Raw genomic sequence first — 19327 nt, 5'->3', positions numbered from 1 at the left:
GTAAAAAAGGTGCATTCAGAGACCTGAGGGAATTCCCAGATTTCTTCCAATTATGATTGTGACAGTGTCCTCATCTATAAAAGAGAGGTAATCACATCTACTTCACATAACGGTTGGGAGAACCAAACCAGACAATAAACTGAAAGATGGCAGGAGAACGACATTAAGGGCCGAGTTCTGGGCAATTTGAGAGTGTGAGTCCAGAAAATGGTGGTCGGTCTAGAACTACCTGTGTTCGATTCCAAGGCCAAATCCTGGACTTTCCTTTAAATAGAAGCGAAAGCAAACCAACAAAACGTATTTTTTCCTTAAAAGAAATCCCATTGGCCTCGTCATAAAGTACGCTATGTCATGTCATTATTGGTCAATAACACACTAATTAATTCGACCCAACCACACGTTCCTTTATTCTCCTGATCTGCGTGAACTCAGTGGAAGTTCCTCCCCTATCCCTCCTCTCTCCACTGTATCTGTTGTTTTCTGTTCAACCTCTACCCTGTCCATCCAGAAAATCACACCTTTTGACTTAAAAATAGATTTCTAGGGCAACATGATTAGCATCAAATTCTATTTTTCTCTAGTGCCTTTCCTTACTTCTGTGCCAGCTCCTTAGTCCTATAGCTGAGAAAAAAAAAAAAAAAGAAAAAGAAAAAAGATAAACAAAATCAGACCCTTACCAATTTACCAAATTCTACCATTATTTATTGAGCTCTGGGTGCACTGTGCTTGGTGCTAGGCAATTCTCCCCATTGACCCACTGTCTCAGTTCACCCTACCCAGCCTCCTCCCCCACTCCCCCCCCAGAATCTCTGTACATGCTGAAGCCATTCTTATCACGGAGAAGACCTGCTCTATCCTCTGTGTCTTCTCAATGTCAAAAAGTCTGGGAAATATAGCCTCAATGTGCTACTGAATAATAATGAGCACAACTAAACACTTTCTATGCAAACATTGTGTCTGACTTTTAAGCCTAACAACCATATGTGAAGTCAGTGCTATCCTCATTTTACAGATGAAGAAATTGAGGCAGAGAACTTGAGTGGCATGCCCAAGTCTGACCACCAGTAAGTGAAAGAGCAAGGATTTAAACTCAATCATTGTGGCCCTGGGGCCCCTCCATTAACCAGAAACTGTATGTGCTGTCCCTCTGGTGCTAATGTGAATGCTGAGGATTCCTTAAATCCTTGTACCTTGCTCCCACCTTATTTCAAGATCATCAGTAACTTCAATATAGCTTCCTAATCTCATCGTAGAGAGACCTTAATTAGTATTCTTAAGACACCTACCTTTGTCTTTGCTTTATCACGAGTGTTTGAACCCTGGTGTCCTGGGGAAAGTTGGAAGGGATTACTCTGGGGGCCACTGCAGCAACTTTGAATGACAGGATGCAGCAACCTTTCTGGGCAGTCATGAGACAGAAAGAAGAATTAAGCAAGTTCATTGCTAGGGGAGGGAAGGTGCGCTGCAGGGTTTCGTGAGTGATGGTCTGGGTGATAGGAAAGCATGGGGCTTCCAGGCAATATATCCTCTCTTGATGAGACACGTCCAGATGCCCTGTGGCCGCTCGTTTGCAGCCAGCAGGAATGAGGGAGCTGCCTTTGGTCACCCCCCCGGGAGAATGCGTTGAGGTGTGCTGTGAACTCAGCACTCCAGGAAGGCAATCCCTCTCCTCACATCAAATACATTTCAAGTTCACATACCCTAGGAAGGAATACTCCTTAAGCTGTATCTCCTAACATTTAATCATCTCTAAATCCTTTTGAAGGAGTTTTCTGACTCCTAAAAGAAATTTAGGAATAGAAACTTATGCTTAATCATAGCTCCTCGGGAGATGTCCCTTACTGGAGGAAACATGACTATGGATTGTAAGAAATAAAGTGGGACTTGTCTGTGTTGACCTTGTTACTTACCCCAAATCATAAGTTGAGGAGTCACTGGCGATGGAAGTGGGGACACTCCAGCTGGGACCTGTAGTGCCACCTGTTTAGGAATGAAATGGGTAGATCCTTAACCACAGCTATAACTAATATAGAAATTCTATGGGTTAATTAGTAGATTTCATAGTTTGTTGCATTTTCTGTTGTAAATAGAGAAGAGAGGGAGAATAATAAATCTGGAAGAAAAAGTAGACCATAAAAGTACAAATTCAAGGAAATTGCATTTTTAAGAAGTGGAATGAGTCTACTTTCATTAGTTCAATTTCCAAATGTCTGTAGGCTATTCAGTGGACAATATCCTGTGGAAAGTAAGAATTATAGACTTATAAGGAGGGTAAGAGGTCAGGGATGGAGATGTCAACCCCATACAGAGCATAATTGAACCATGTGTCTCATTGAAAAATTGTTTAGGTCTCTAGTTCTAGCAGCTGTGAGAGTTAAAATTATCTCCTTATTCCACTCAGTGTATTTCATTATTTAGACATCATATATTAGACATAAGGAAGAACGTCTTGAGTGTAAGAGTGATTAAACACTGAAACAGACTACCAAAGGAGCTTGTGAAATTATCGACTCTAGAACATTTTAAAAATAGAGGCAGCCATCTGTCTTCAGTGATTTGGGTGGTAATCTGTCTTGGAAAAGGAGATTGGACAAAATAAACTTGATAGGGGAATATTAAGTCAATAATTTTCTGAACCTTTTTTTTTCCTAATTTGATGACCTTCTATATGTGTGTGTGTTATATTTGTCTGTTTGTTTGCTTTTTATTATTGTGAACCATTCTGACTCATACTCTATCATTGTTTTACAACATTGGGTTATACACTACTCGAGGACTGGTCTGAGCAGAAATTACTACATCCCCTATGTTTTGTGTTTCTCTTATTACCCAATATCTGAATTTGTCTAAGAGAACATTGCATGTTATGTACAGTATATGGACTTTTGGGAAGTGAGTAGTTTTTTTCAAACAATTGTGATAAAGTGTGGTAAGATAAGTGCCTGGATTGGGGAGACGAAGCTACAAATGCAAAGGAAGCAATGGGCAAAATGTCACCACCTAAAAGGAGGTATTGAATCAGGTATAATTCTAACCTTGAGGAATAATGGAAAGAGACCATTTTGATTTATATCCCCAAATCTTTTTAGCCAACCCTCCTTTCCTCCAGGGCTCTTGATTCAAGAAACCATGTACATAGAAACAGTGCCAAATGAAATGGGATAGAAGTACCAATTCGTGAATAATTCTTCAAGGGCCTGATAACCCCAAAAAAGAGGGTTTCCATGGAAAAGTGCATCAGTGAAAAATATAGCTTCAGCCAAAGAGCCACCTCCCCAGAACCTACAGTTCTCAGCCTTCCAGCTGGAGAGAACTCCTGTATGATTTCCCTTCCGGGTACAGATGGTCATTTTGGAAGAGAAAGTGCATGGCAGATCTGGGGGGGAGAGGGGGGCAGGCCGTCCCCGCCTTTGGGAACTTCTCTGAAAGGAGTAAGAAAGGACAACGAGGCTACCCTGGACCTGGACACTGTCCTTTACCACACAATGACCCTTCCCACTCCAAATGTGAGACAATAAATGTCTTGATATCTGACCAACCAGATTAACAGTTTCTTCTCCTTTGGGGGAAACAGAAGGATTCCCTGACCAACAGATGAGAAACATGAAAGTCTACAGCAAGCAGCAAGGACTCTCAAACAGAGAATCCACAGAAGAATTTCAGACATCAAACTGGGTTTTCTGGAAAATATTTCCATTTATTTCTCTCTAATACTTTGAGGATTTGTTACATGTGGGGAAACCACAAAAGAACATCAAGTGTAAAAATTACCCTTGTTCAGTTTTGCTATTAAGCAATTATTTTCCTCCAAACAAGTATAGGGATGCACATGATATGCACTGTGATCACCATGCTATGCTGCCTAAAATATTTAGATAGAAATAATCCACTCCTGTATTATTGACATTTCTCTTTAGTTTACATCAAGTCTGGATTATCCAGGGCAATTGCAAGGAAAAACAAATACAATGAATCTTCTGCATCTTTGGTTAATCTGCATTGACAAACATGTTGGAACACCAAAGCCTCCGAGTAGCTTATGTAAAAAGGTTCTTGCTAATCGAAACATAAAACCAGAAACAAAACTATAGTGATTTCACCCTTTTTTTATTTTAGTGTCGTCTCTAAAATAAAAAAGCCTCTCCATACCAAGTGTTAGCAGCGAGAACATGGAATAAGTGGAACTCTCATGCATGGCTGATGAAAATCTAAAATGGTATATGTACTTTGGAAAGAGTTGGGCAGTTAAATGAAAACTGAAAATATATATATATACCCGTGCTATGACCTAGCCATTCTATTAGGAATTTACCCTGGAAAAAATGGAAGCAGGTGTCCATACAAAGACTTATATAGCAAAGTTCATAGCTGCTCTATTAGTAATAACCAGAAACTGGGACAACTCAGGTGCCCATCAATAAATATAGACCATTATTCAGCAATAAAAAGAAATCACTTACCAATACATACAATATGGGTGAATCTTAAATGAATGTCAATTAGAACTCAACAGAGTTGTTTACACACACAGCTAACAAGCTCAAGAAGACCCTTCTATCTGTCCCTCTGTCCCTCCTTCAATAAAATGACCATGGGGCTCCCCTTTGTTCTCTTTCCCTATTTCATTCTCTTTCCCTCTTTCTTTCTTTTCCTCTTTCTTGCCTTCTTTCTTCTTTCTTCCTTTCTTTCCTTCCGGCAAGCTTTTAGGGACAGAAACAAATTTAATTACCCCGATTTCAAGAGCCTAAACTTGAAATACTATACAAGGTTGCATTCCAGAGGACAAGTCCCAAAGTCCACGATTGAACAACAGGCAGAAGTTCTGTTTGCTTTTGGAGGAAAAGGAGCCCTTCTCAGAACAGTCTGACAGGAAAAAGTTTGTTCCTGACTTGGGTATTTGGCTGATATTTTCAGCTATAAGAATGAAAGTGAAACTTTTGATTCAGATCTCTGAAGTTACTATTTTGGATACTGCTGAAAATCTACCGTCTTTTGTCCCAGCTGCCTCTCTGGAAGGAGAGATTGGAAGTGGAGAAGAATGTAAACTTTTCAGTGTGGAGGAAGCATTTCTGGAGGCTGGTGTAAAAAGTAACCTAGCCTTTCAATTTCTCAGCAGGCAGAAATCTGCAGAACTTTTCTGAAGGTTACTTCTGCTCAGAAGGCTTTAAATTGAAACGTAGAATTGTAATCCTTTCGCTGTTAACACAGATGGTCTCAAGGATTCAGCCCTGACCACAACGTCTTCTTTGACTTGGATACAAAGGAAATGATAGGCTTGGGATTCTTACACCCCTTGACAAACCCACCCTTCATATGACAATGTGAGCCATGGGAGTTTGGATTTTATTTGCTACTGCATTCCTTTGTGAGTACGGATTGTCTTCACTTTTTTCTATCAAAGCCAAAATTCTCAATCAGTTGGCTTTCAAAGATTATTTACGCATTTCCAGTTATGCCACAATCACTTCTTATACAGAACCAAACAATGAGCCTCTTCATTCTAAGTTGTTTTGAGCAGAATTGAAGTGTATTTTGTTTTAGTTGCACAGTTTGGAGCCATTTCCATTTTACGATTAGTAAGTGATCATTATGAAAATCAAGAGGCAACGTGACCTGATGCCTCAGAGGATTTTATAATCTAGCTATGTAGTGGAAATGAGCATGGAGAGAAAGGAAATAAGCTGTCAAAAATACTTGCACATGTATTCATGTATATTTTTTTAGAGGTCTCTAGGCTTCATCAGCTTTTCAAAGAGACACTCAAACCAAAATAGTTTAAGAATCGTTGGTCTAAAAGCAACATTGCTTTGTTAGGAAAAACTGATGAGCACAGTTGTACAAAAGTTGTACTTCAAGCAATGACCAGATCCTAAGATGGAAACATACAGTACACATCACTATATTAAAAAAAAAAGGCATTACTATCAAAAGAATTTTAAAAGAACATATTTGAAATATTCTAAGAAATATTGAAAGTCAGATAATAATAGAACTCTCTTGTTGTTATGTATTTTAATGGTTTATTTTGACTTACACTGATGAGAAGGGGACCATAAACTTTCCTTAATCCAGCTCTGCCAGTAGTCCATCAAGAGATCATGTGAAAATGGGGAAAGGGATTGGCAGTGGGGATTAAAATCCGGCGGTATATATTGATGTGATAAATGAAGCTGTGGACAATATTAACAGTAATTGGCATTTCCTTCCAGTTTCCTTGTTAGGTTAGTTTAGATCTTTAAAATCTGAGTAAGAGTTGATTATGATAGAGCCAACTTCTAGTAATCCCAACACAGTGATCCTTAAAATAAATATCAGGGTGATGGATAACTCTGCAGGAAGTTTTTGTTTTTAAGTAATGAAATTGATAGTAGCTACTTTGATACTTTCATTTATCAGTGAATACAGAAGTGATAGTCAACCTAATAAGGGAGCTGTTTCCAAGTGTAAGAAGAATCCCTTTGATTTATTCATTCTAGACTGAAAACCCATGGCTCAGTTTGAAAAGAGGAAAACTTATTCTTTTTTTAAAAAAACTGTGAATCAGCATGATGAATGTGATAAAGTGTGATTTATCTACATGACCCAATAATTTAAGGTTTTCATAGTCACCCAGCTGAAATTTTCTAATTAGGTTTTATTTTTTCCAAAAAACAAAATCCACCATGTATGTTTAAGAATTAAAGCTAAAAAAAATAAAATAAAATAAAAAAATAAAAATAATAAAAAATAAAAAAAAAGAATTAAAGCTAACACTTAAAAAAAAATTATGCTTGAATTGTTGAAAAAAAATGGACCGATCTTGTCCATCAGTGGTCACTTCTTGAGTTCCCTTTTAACCTAAACTCTCCTGGGATGAGCCCTCCCTTTTACTTCTTGAAATGTTTCTTTTTCTAGATGTTCCATATAAAACACCCTCCTACTTTTCTGTCCATCTCTCTGGTCATTCTTTCCCATAGCCCTTTTTTGGATCATTTCTGTCTTCCAGGTCTCTCAGTAGTGGGGACTCCCTTACCTCCCTCCTGACTTGGTCATTTCCCCTTCATTATCTGCTTCTCTAGTTAAGCAGCATTTTCCAGCCCATGACCGCACATGACACTGATATGTGGGTGATTCTCCAGTCTATTTCTTAGTACTGATCTAACTCCTCAACTAGACTCATATTGTAACTGCCCAATAGATACGTCCATTTGCTTAACCATTAGACATCTAAAACCTAATGTGGCTGAACAAAATTAATAGCCCTTTCCCCACCACCAAACTTACAAAATGCGCCTCTCCCCAAGTTTTCCCCATTATAGAAACCGTTGCCTGGGCCATTCATGCTCCAAGCCAAACTTGATTCCTTTCTCCTTCATCTTCCAATTTAGTGGAAAGCCCCATTTCTTTGTGTTCAAAATATATACACTTCATCTCCTCTTGAAGTCCAAGCGACCATAATCTCTTTTGTGAACTACCAAAATGTCTCACTGTTTTCTCTGCCCATTTACAGATTCACTCCATCTCTCTCTTTAGTCTGCATGACAAAAGTAGAGTTTGATCTAACACCTCACTATTGTCTGAGCTTTGCTGCTTGGAGGGTGGTGTGGGGACAAGCAACATGGGTTTCACCTGAAAGCTTGTCAGAAATGCAGGGTCTCAAGCATAATGAAACAAATTTTGTTTTCATAAGACTCCCCGAAGACATATGATTTGAAACACATCAGTTTAAAACACCGTAAGATATGGGCCTGGACTTCCTCTCCAAACTTAATACGTTCTACTCTTTCTTCTTTTTTCCACTATCCTCAGCTACAATGAACATTCCGTTATTCAGTCCAAGAGAACAGGTGCATTCTATCTTGAAGAATTTTTCTTTGCTCTTCCTTCTACTTAGAACTCTAGTCTCCCAAAATCTCAACATGACTAATTCACCTGTCATCCAGGCCTCAGTTTAGATATCATTACTTGGAGAGTCATTCTGGGCCACTTAAGTCAGAATGCTCCCACCAAGTCACTTGATCACATTGCCTATCTTTTCCTGCACTTACAAAGTATTTGTAAATACTTTCTCACTTATTTGTTTGCGTTTGTGACTTTCACTGTCACTGGACTATTAAATACCTTAAAAACTTGGGTCTTATTTAACTCATTTGTCAAAAAAAAAATAATAACTCATTTGTCAATATATCTTCAGCATGTAGGACAATTCCTGGGCAAAGAGCAGATGCTTAATAAAAGTTTATAAATGGCTGACTGCTTTAATTTTTTTTTTTAGTTTTTAAAAAATTTTAACTGCCTACTTTTGTAGATTATGAGAAATAGATACATGTATTATTTTTTAAAAAGTTCTATTTATCTCTAAGCCTTGAAGATGGCATAACTATTCTCCAAATCTAATAGAGAAGTAGCTGATATCTGGTCTGTAGCTGTGTTTTGATAAGCTTATGCACTTTTTTACTAAGCCAATACTTAAGACAGGAAGATTTTTACCTAAAAATTCAAGTTGTGGTCCTCTTGAAAAATCTTGGGCACCTTGCAACATTAAGTCTGCTTTCCTCAGAGCCACAGTTAAGAAGTCCAGTGGCTGTTCACAGGTTCCTCAGACTCTTATCTTGTATTCTGTTGACACTAAACCTGACTTTCACTCCTTTATGGGACCTACTAAGTCTGTGACCCCTGAGCCCAGGCAATGTGTTACCTTTTCATTTGTAGCTACTTTTTTAAAAATTAGAGCCATGCAGATACAATATATGTATAGTTACTGTAACATTGTGCTATTAAACTTTTGTTTAAAAGTTTGGGAGAGGGATCCCTGGGTGGCGCAGCGGTTTGGCGCCTGCCTTTGGCCCAGGGCGCGATCTTGGAGACCCGGGATCGAGTCCCACATCGGGCTCCCGGTGCATGGAGCCTTCTTCTCCCTCTGCCTGTGTCTCTGCCTCTCTCTCTCTCTCTGTAACTATCATAAATAAATAAAAAAAAAATTAAAAAAAAAAAAAAAAAAAAAAGTTTGGGAGACATACCTAAGATTCAGCTTCCAGTGATCTCTGTCAAAGAATGGCAACTTCTTCTTTTCAAAGATTTTATTTATTTATTTGAGAGAGAAAAAGAGAGCATGAGCAGTGGGGGAAGAGAGAAGCCAACTCCCCACTGAGCGGGGAGCCTGATGTGGGGCTTGATTCCAGGACCCTGGGATGATGCTTAACCGTCTGAGCCACCCTGAGAATGGCAAATTCTTAAACAAACTGTATATATTTCCTTTGGAAAAAAAACCCAGATCTGGTCTTACTATTCATTTAGTGAAAGAAGTTACCTAACTGTATATTCAATTTACTCATGTTAAGTCTTTCCTAAACTGTGTTTGCGACAGGGCATAAACATGATGCTAGATTTAATCTTAAGAATGCCTGACAACTCGGGGCTTCTACCTTTGGGACTAGAATAAGACATCAGGATTTCTGTTTATATTACATCCCTCTTTATCTTTTATCTGCTAACATATCTATATATTATCTTTTATTAAATTTCTGCCTGTTGAGGGAAGATGTTGCTTTTTCTCTCTCTCTTTTTTTTTAGTATTAGCATATCTAGGGCTATATTTTAATCCTATTTAAATATTCCTTAACAGTTGTCGATAAAATATTTTAGTTTGTCACATATTGCCTAATTGATATACCACTGAGTCTCCCTGGAGAAAGAGCATTGTAAAATAGCTTACCATTGGTTCCCTCAATAAATCAGTGCCCCTGTTGTGTTGAGACACACTGGGAAGAGCTAAAACTGTAGTTTTGATTAACACAGAGAAATCCAAAATGTTTCTCAGTTTTGAATGTTTCCATTAATCAATAATTCAGCTCCAGAGTTGCCATAAAAGGTTACAGGAGAATCCTTTTGCTTTCTCCATGCCAGACAGTGGGCTATTCTGGAAGGTCATATTTTTGCCAGCCTGCTTCTAATATTTATCACCTCAAGAGTGATATTGATAAGCTCTAATGATAGATCCAGGGCATGAGATTGATATCTTTCTATGGGTTGTTTCCCAGCTAAGGCTCTTCTCTAGAGTCTTTTGTAAGACATATGACATAGTAGGTGCACCAAAATGTTTTGCTAAGGAACTCCCAGAGATTCTTCCTCCATCCTTATGGAAGAAATGCTAACATCCTTCCTCTTTAAAGATTACTTTTTATTAGGACCATTTTTTTTAAAAAATTGATAATTTTTTTATCATTTTGTAAGACACAATGGAAAGACATGTTGACAAAAGCTAACATGAATTTTAGGCAAAAGATTTCAGGTATTTCCTAAGTTACATTTATTCTACCATGAAAAGCCGATATTGGACACATCTTGCTTTTATGATTAAAGAATCATAAAGAGGAAAAAACTAAAAAGGCCATCAAAATAGAAGAGATTATATCTTGCAATCACACAGCCATGAAATTCTGACCAGAATGAAAATATGAGTATAAAGAGAGTAATCATTTGCTTATTAATTCAAGGAACAATTTGCCATTTCCCAAGTATTATGAAAATAAGAGATTACAGGACTCTGTTTTTAACTATGTGGGTTTTTCAAATGTATGTGCAGTAATCTCATTATATCTGTGGTGCAAATTCAGATGAAAACACATTTTTCTGTCTTCTTTTATGTGCACTGCCCTTTAAAAACAAAAACAAAAAACACTTAGATTAACCAGTGGATGATTTAACTACCTGAAAACCTTAATTCATCTCTATTCTCTCAGTGACCATGGTTGAAAGGGACAAGGTAAAAGATTATGTAAACATCCAGGAAGGACGAAAAGTAGCTAGTTATCCCCAAATCCTAATAAGCACATAGGAAAATTCTTTCTACCAAGTTAGAGAGAATGAAGGCATCCCATTGAGCAGCGATGCCGTATTCAAAGGCCTCATTATCTCAAGGCACCCCAATTGAATGAGTGTACCGCTATTCCCTTCATTATGAGCCAACACCAGAGATATCACACAAAGAGAGAAGGTTCCAGTGGTTCGCTATAATTATAAGTGCTACATTCAAATATGGAACAAAAGCAACAGTCGGGCACTGCAAGCTCCATAGTTGAGGATGGCAAACAGAGGAACTTGTTCCGAAGCCACCACAAATCACACGATCCAGTCCTTTGTCACAGGCAAATTATTAAGCAATAACTGTGGTGCTGGTGCAGAATTTGTCACTAGTAACATAATTTGCATACATCCTCCTACCATCAAAATAGTCCTGTTTCCTACATTGCTACATTTGTATATATAACCAGGAATGCTGGTTGCTTGATGCATAATTCCTCCAGCATTGTGTGTAACTAATAAAGCTCCCCTCCTTTTTTTTTTTTTTTTACCTCAATATTCATTCCATTTGGGCAAGGCTCTTTGGAAGGTATGACAAGAAATACCTGCATAAAAACAAGATCATCTTTTTTTTTTTTTTTCTTCTCCATCTTCTTTTTCTTTTCTTTCTTTCTCTTTCTTGTTTTCTGTCATAAGTGTACTTACTCTTTAATCCCCATCACCTATTTCCCCGCATCCCCCACCTAGCTATCCTCTGTAGCTAAGAGTCTGTTTCTAAAACAAGATCATCTTTGTGAGTGAAGAATTTGAATTATTGGACCATAAGTGCACAAAATTAGACAAGGTCTTATCACATGTTCCTAACATTTATCTACCTATGAATTCATTACTTGAATTGGTTGTAAAAATATCAACTCTTGTGAGCACACCTCACAATTCCGGGCTTAGATTATTCCAGGTAACTTGTATCTACCCAGGAGATCCTTCCCCATGCCGAATCCTCTGCTCTCCAGACAGAGGAACCCCTCTCCTGAATCTTGTATTATCTTCTCCTTTCCTCCAACCCTGAAAAGTGTGCATTTAAAATCATATATTTTTCATTTTGTTTTCAAATGTTTTGCATTGTTATGCTGAATATACTCTCCCACAGCTCCTCTCATTATTTTATTACTAAGATTAACTCATATAGGTGCTTGTGGCCATGATGCCATTTTGACTGTTGTATAATATTTTGCTGTGTGTCTCTACAAATTCATCCATCCTTCTGCTATGGGCACCTGTTTTTCCAAGTGTTTGCTATTGCATGTAATGCTGTAACGCACATTCTTATTTACCAGAGGGTAATGCGAGGGCTACAGAGTGATGGAATGCTAGAAATCCAACTTTACCCACTGCCTGACTCATGTCCCTACCCCAGGGACCCACGGCCTGTTCTCAGGAATGCACCTCTAACCGAAAGGCTAAAGGAAATGTACTGTCCTCTAGGACGCCATGCCTTTGTGACACGAAGGGGCAGACTGCCAGAAGCTATCCCTGGGAGGTGCCTGAGAGGTGATAGAACCACCCTGAGCCCAAGTTGGAACAAAGTCCAACTTCCCTGGCAGTAAAGGCAGGAATTCCTCCCTCCAGTTCTTGGCTTTTCGGACTTGAGATTTTCAGGTCATTCTAGTCATCCCCTAAAACTCTTCCATCCCGGTAGAAGGGAGACAGTGTGTAGTATTTTGGGGAACCTGATTGGCAGACTCGGTGTTGGGGCTTGGGGGAGGCAGCCTTTCCTCCTCCGGTCTTCCAGGGCTGTGGCTGTGACCCCCACACACACACTGCCACCACATCCACACACCCACACTGTCCCTCTAAAATGCATTTTTGATTTAGGATGGGGACCCCGATGGGCTTGGTGGGTCCCTCACCTCTAATTTTCATCAGCTCAATTGTTAAATTTCAAGAAAATGTCTGATGTTACCCAAAAGAGGAAGCACACACAAACACACACACACACGCACACACACAAACCAGATTGTGTTTCCATGTTTGTAGTTCGTAGGAACCTCTAAAGGTTGGAGCCCAGGCAAAGGTCCTTCTTGCCTTGGTCTAAGAAGAGGACTTCTGGTGTACATGTGCAAGAATTTCTCTTTGGCATGACACTTACCTCAACTTCCTAGGGTTGCTGTAATAAATTACCAGAAACTGGGTGACTCAAAGCAATAAAAATACATTCTCTCACAGCTCTGAAGGCCAGATGTCTGAAACCAACAAGTTGGCAGGGCCTTACTCCTTCTGGAGGCTCTAGGGGGGATTCCCTTTCATACCTTGTCTTCTAGCTTTTGTTGGTCCTAGCAGCCTTTGGTGTGTTAGTCTGCTCGAGCTGCCACAACAAAATACCACAGACCTAACAACACAGTGGCTTAAACAACAGGAATTTATTTTCTCACAGTTCTAGAGGCTGGGATTCTATGAACAGGTGCCAACAGGGTTGAATTCTTCTGAGGTCTCTTTTCCTTGATGTCGATGTTAGCCTTCTTGCTGCTTCTCTATTAGAGCATCCCTCTATGCATGCGGGTCCCTGGTATCTATTTTTTTAAGTCCTAAGGTCTTCTTCTTATAAGGCCACAATTCAGACTGGATTAGGACCCACATTAAAGGCCTAAGTTTAACTTAATTATCTCTTTAAATGCACTATCTCTAAATACATTCACATTCAGAGGTACTGGGGGTTGAGATTTCCAAATATTAATTTTGAAGGAACACAAATCTGTCCATAACACTTGACTCGTAGACCAATCATTCCAATGTCTGCTTTGTCTCACATCACCTTCTCCACATGACTCCTTTTCTAAGGACGCTTACCCTTGAATTTAGGCCCCACTCAAATCCAGGATGATCTCATGCCAAGGGTCTTAATTACATCTGTAAAGATCTTTTTTTCCAAAGATGATCACATTATTTAGGCTTCTGGTAGACACGTCTTTCAGGGACCACAATTCAATCTGCTGTAATACCCTTTATATAAAATTAAAAAAAAAAAACTTAAACTAAACAATATTTTTAAAATGGAATTGCTAAGTAAAAAGACACATAGATACTTAACTTTATGAAATAAACTGTTTTCCAAGTAGTTATACCAATTCATACTCCCACAGCAATAAAGGATTCTGTAGATCTACATTCTATCACTTGCTAAGAAGTGTTCCTTATTGAGTACTTTTGCTAATCAAATGGAGGTAAATGGCATTTTATTGTTGTCTCAATTTGCATTTTCCTGGTTCCTGCTGAGGTGATTACTTTTGAAGAGATTTTTATTTTCATTGTAGTTAGTATTAGGTATTGCAGATCATCTTGTGTACACGATTTTTGCCAAGATTTTTTTGAGTCATTAGTGACAAGTTTTATATTAAATGTAACCTTGAAATGAAAATTCTACATCATCAGCAATTGAAATATCCTTAATATATGCCCAAACCATCTTGTGAGATGCTAGACAAGTCATCTACTCTCAAGAACTGTTCCTCTCAGAGTATAAAAACGAACAGAGAGAGGGAGGTGGAGGGGTACAGGGGAGAGGTAGCAGAATTGTACTTGCTATTCCTTGCAGGTATGTCTACAGTTCAGGGTTGCGTTTGTGCAGACTACATTTCAGCCTCTCTGGTCAACTTCTGACACGTAGATACCACCATAAGAGCATGCTATCAGCCCTGAAGAAAAACTCATCTGGGGAAAACTCATGTGACCACTTCTCATTGTCATATTTTAGCTTAGTGCATGTGCCCCATAGTGCATATGCTTTGGATCACCAACAGCATCTTCTGCGTACTAAAGTTAGAAATTAACAAAAAAAAAAAAAAAAAAAAAAAAAAGAAGAAGAAGAAGAAGAAGAATCGCAAGTGCACAATAGGACCAATCAGTGGTTGCTCATTCATCATGCAGCCTTCAACTATGTTGCCTAAAGGAGGATCAGAAACTGCAAATATGAGCAGTGCCACCTGCTGAAATGGCTATTTCCTGCTCCTCTCCAAATGTTTATTAGGGATATAACCAGGCTATCTGGATGACTCAACATGAAACTCCTAGGAAATGAAGAGGCTCTTAATGACAAAATGCCATACTTGTTGAAATTATAGCAATATTCATTTACTGACTCTATATGAAGCAATAAAACTTTCTGATTTTTAGTTGAGACAATCAGCTGATCTTGCATATATCATGATGTGATAGTCAAGAGCAGAAAACTCCAATTGAAGATCCTAATACATCGATAATTGTATTGTTGGAGGGTCTGTGGAAGTGAAGTGGTGACTATGAAAGAGAACTGTAAACCTTAAAGCATAATTTAAATATTTAATAGCTTATTATTAGCCATTTCAGTTAGGACTGGTTTGCTGGCACTGGAGAAATCTACACTCATATAGGAGTAAGAGAGACAACAACGCCGTCAGCACAATCCAGTTTCTCATAATCCTGAGCAATAGTTAGGTTCAAAAAGAAAAGCAAATACAGCTCCAGTGGACATGGAAAATTAGTTCCTAAATGTTTCCTCTAAAATTTCAGTAAAAATGATATGAAGTATCATAGAAATAATGAAATATTAAAGGGCTTCCCATCCAGCTAGCACCTACTACTGCATGTAAGGAGCTGTAGAAGCCACTTTGATAAGTGTAAAGGAGCATAAAGATATAATCCCTGCCTTCAAAAATCTTAAAACCCATTGGAAATAAAATCATAGAGAAAATATGCTTTCAGTACTAGCTTCAGAAGAGAATCTGCCATCACTAATAAATTGCATGAAAGAGGGCTAGAAATAAAGATGACTTCAACTTGCCTAAAGAAATTGCTATTGTGGTTACTGCTTTGAGTTGCCTGCACGTAGCTAGTGGGTTGCAGTGAAATGGTAGTCTTCATTGAAAGATGGAAAGATCTGTGTAGATATTTGAAAGATCTTTTTTTTTTTTTAAAGATTGATTGATTGATTTGAGAAAGAGAGAGAGAGATAGTGGGCAGGTTGGAAGGCGCAAAGGGAGAGGGAGAGAGAGAATCCCAAGCAGACTGCTCACTGATCCCAGAGCCTGACATGGGGCTCCATCTCACAACCCCGAGATCACGACCTGGCTCAAAATCAGGAGTTGGATGCTTGACTGACTAAGCCACCCAGGCACCCTTTGAATGATCTTTAATGGAATACAGTGATTCCTTTCCTAGCAAACAAGCATTCATGAAGCAGGGAGGAGACAATTCACTAGAAATTTCACTGTATATTCAGAAAAAAAATAGGAAGCATTGTACTATCTTGTAAAATATAAAAATTATCTCCTTAACATACCTCAGGAGGGCACCTCAGTAATCCCCACATCTCCCTTTAGATAGCAGATTTCTTGCTTTGAGCCCCACATGGGGTTTCCTTCAGGCTCCCAGAGATCACATACAGTGGCATATCCAAATAGTGCCCCTACTCCTAGGAGTCCAAGCAGTGTGTGGTCAACCTGGCCCATCCCGCTGCCTTTTCCTCTGCCCTGCCCTTCACACGAAACATGAAATGGAAATACAGAGGATCTTGTATCCCTACCCTAACTCTGGCTAATATTGTTGGAGGGAGATTTTTCCCTAAGACTATTTTTAATCAATGTCTTGTAGTATCTGGCAGATTATGATTTTATCATAGGATTTGAAATTCTACTATAATAAATATTATATTTTTTTCACAGAAAAGGTAAGGATGATATATATATAACATTTCATCATCTTACATTTTAAATCAAGATTCTGGACATGATGATATGGAGTGCTACTCCCATGACCTTCGAGGTAGCACAGAATCAGCCTGTGGCTTCTGAATACAAACTCCCTGGGTCAAATTTCAGCTCTTTGTGACCTTAGAAACTTAATGTCTGTGCATCTCAGCATTTCATCTGTAAAATGGAAAAATAAGACTACCTCAAATTGTTCTTGTGGAGGTTGATTTAATACATGTTATTGCACAAAGTATTTTTTAAGATTGATTGATTGATTTGAAAGAGTGCTGCAGCAGGTGGAGGGGCAGAGGGAGAGGGAGAGAGAATCTCAAGTGGACTCCATGCTGAGTGTGGAGCCCAATGCAAGCCTCAACACCACAACCACGAAATCATGACCTGCACCAAAGTCAAGAAACAATTCCTTAACTGACTGAGCCACCCGGGTGCCCCTGTATAAGGTGTTTGTTAAATGATGACTTATTATCATCATGATGGACTAGAGTCATGCAATCTTAGATTTACCATTTGGCTTGGGATCACTTGAGATTAAACATACAAGACTAGTGTACAATGGCACGTGAACCTACAAGATGGTATGATAACCAAAAAGATACACAAATGAATAAATAGGAAAACAAGTAAACCAGTAAAATATGAGATAATTATAGTAAAATAAACTCCTCTTCTTAAGCATAATAGAAAGAATATAAAGCAAGAGTACGAGAGAGTACTAGAATAGAATCAAACTCATCCTAGAAATGGTATTTTTGGAACATTATTATAATCTAATAAGTGGTAGCCTAATTGTCCAAAAACAAGTTAGCAGTTAAAATCTTTTGATAGTATTGGGCCTATGGGATTTGAGTATAAGTTGAATTTTTGACTCAGTGTTTCCTCAGGGCAATTTCTAACTCTAAGAATGTAGAATTCATTTTAGGATTGTGTTTAATTTGGACAGTCCACATTATCTTTTTCATCAAATGACTCGAGGGGTCCTGCTCTGAGTTCCATTCACCCTGTTTCCTTCATTCTTCAGCCCCTGGGCTCGGTAAGCGCTATGACCACCCACCCAGGCACTCCAACGAAAAATCTTGACTTCCTGTCCTTTGGATTGTACTTTCCAGTTATACCCCACACCCCCCTGCTACTTTTCCAGATCAATCCACCATAGTCTGGCACCTGGGTTTCCTCCTACAACACTATGTCACCAGTCGCATCTCCCTGAGACTACTGGAGCAGTCAAAGGGATGCCACCTGTTTGGACAGTCGCTTCATGCTTTCTCCTTTCTTGTGAAATAAACCCCAAACTCCATACCACATCTCTGCCCCTTGCTGGGCCACTCCAGCCAACCCAGCCTGTGACTCTTCCACCACGCTGCCTTTGTTCCTTTAATTTGTCTGGCTCTTCTTCCTGCCCCAGGATGATTGCAGGCATCCTTCTCTCTGCCAGGAATGCTTTTTAAAATCTACTCTATGCAACTTGTAGATCTCAGTTACATACTGTGTGTGTGTCATGTGTGTGTATATATACTCACTAAGGAGAGAGAGGCCTGTGGTCCAGATGGACACAGAGGGAATTGTATTAATCTGGCAAAAATCTGGTTTTGAGCCCGAGTGGATACAGTGCCTCCCACATAGTCCCAGAACCTCGTCTCTCCTCTTCCCCAGCCTCTGCTGTCCTCTCTGTGGCCAGCTGTCACAGGCAGCCATCCTTTAGTGTAGTGAGATGGTCACCAATCCGAAGTATCTCCCCCACATCTCTAGCCATAGAGGGAGGAACATCTTTCCACTCAAGGAGAAGGCCAGAAGGATCTCTAATGAGATCTGATGGGTAGGACAGTTTGAATCTATTACTGCGGCTTAGGACTTGCAACACTCCAGTGGGCCAGACCGGAGTCATTTCCTGGAGCCAGGGGTAGAATCACCTCTACTTACAGCACTTGGCTGAGCATAACAGAAAGATGATTGCAGCCAGGAAAGGCAAGAGTGGACACTAGTCAGCCAAAAACATGAGTAAAATGAAATAAATCTGCCCAGGTGCATACAACCAAGTGAGCTGAGATGTTCTCATCTTTCCTTCACGCTCCATGCTGGTGGGAAGGACCCAGTCTCGCACAAGTAGGAATAGTCACAGTTTGATCTCTTGCAACTTGTCCTGCCTGCTTTGGGGTCATTTTCATCCTCTGTATCAAGAGTCTCCCTGCACGTCTACAGCCACCACCCTTCATCTAGAACATTCCATATTCTTGAACATCAGTGTTGCCCAATAGAACTTTCTCCGGTGATGGGGATGTTCTGTATCTGCACTGTGTGGTGGGTAGTCACTAGCCATATGTGGCTACTGAGCACTTACAGTGTGACTAGTATGACCGAGGAGATGAGTTTCTAAAACTGCGTTTGGTTTTAGTCAATTCGCCTTGTGGCCAGCGGCTATTGCATTGGCTAGCTCAGCCCTAGAGCTTTCCTGCTGTTGAGCCTCACAGCAGAACTTCTCTGCCAAATCAATTCTTTATAATGAGTGAAAAATGATTTAATTTATTAATACTTTCAAATTAATTGCTCATATTCTATCAGGAGTTTTCAAAGCCTTAAAGGGAAAGAGTGACAAATGGCGGCATTTGGAGCGTTTCTCTTTGATGCAAGACTTCTCTTGGTTGCCTCTTGGAGACTCTCAGACGTTTGGCTGCTTAAAAGTCACATTCCCAGATTAATGACTGGGCAAACTGCAAGTGATTTGTAGGGTGTGAGCACATCCAATAATTTGTTATTACCCTTGATTGGCAAGCTCTTTAGATTTTACAAAACTGTTATTTCTTTATACT

The sequence above is a fragment of the Canis lupus genome, chromosome 16 (assembly GCF_011100685.1).
Source record: "Canis lupus familiaris isolate Mischka breed German Shepherd chromosome 16, alternate assembly UU_Cfam_GSD_1.0, whole genome shotgun sequence".
NCBI lineage: Eukaryota > Metazoa > Chordata > Mammalia > Carnivora > Canidae > Canis > Canis lupus.
Note: the sequence above shows the minus strand (reverse complement) of the source record.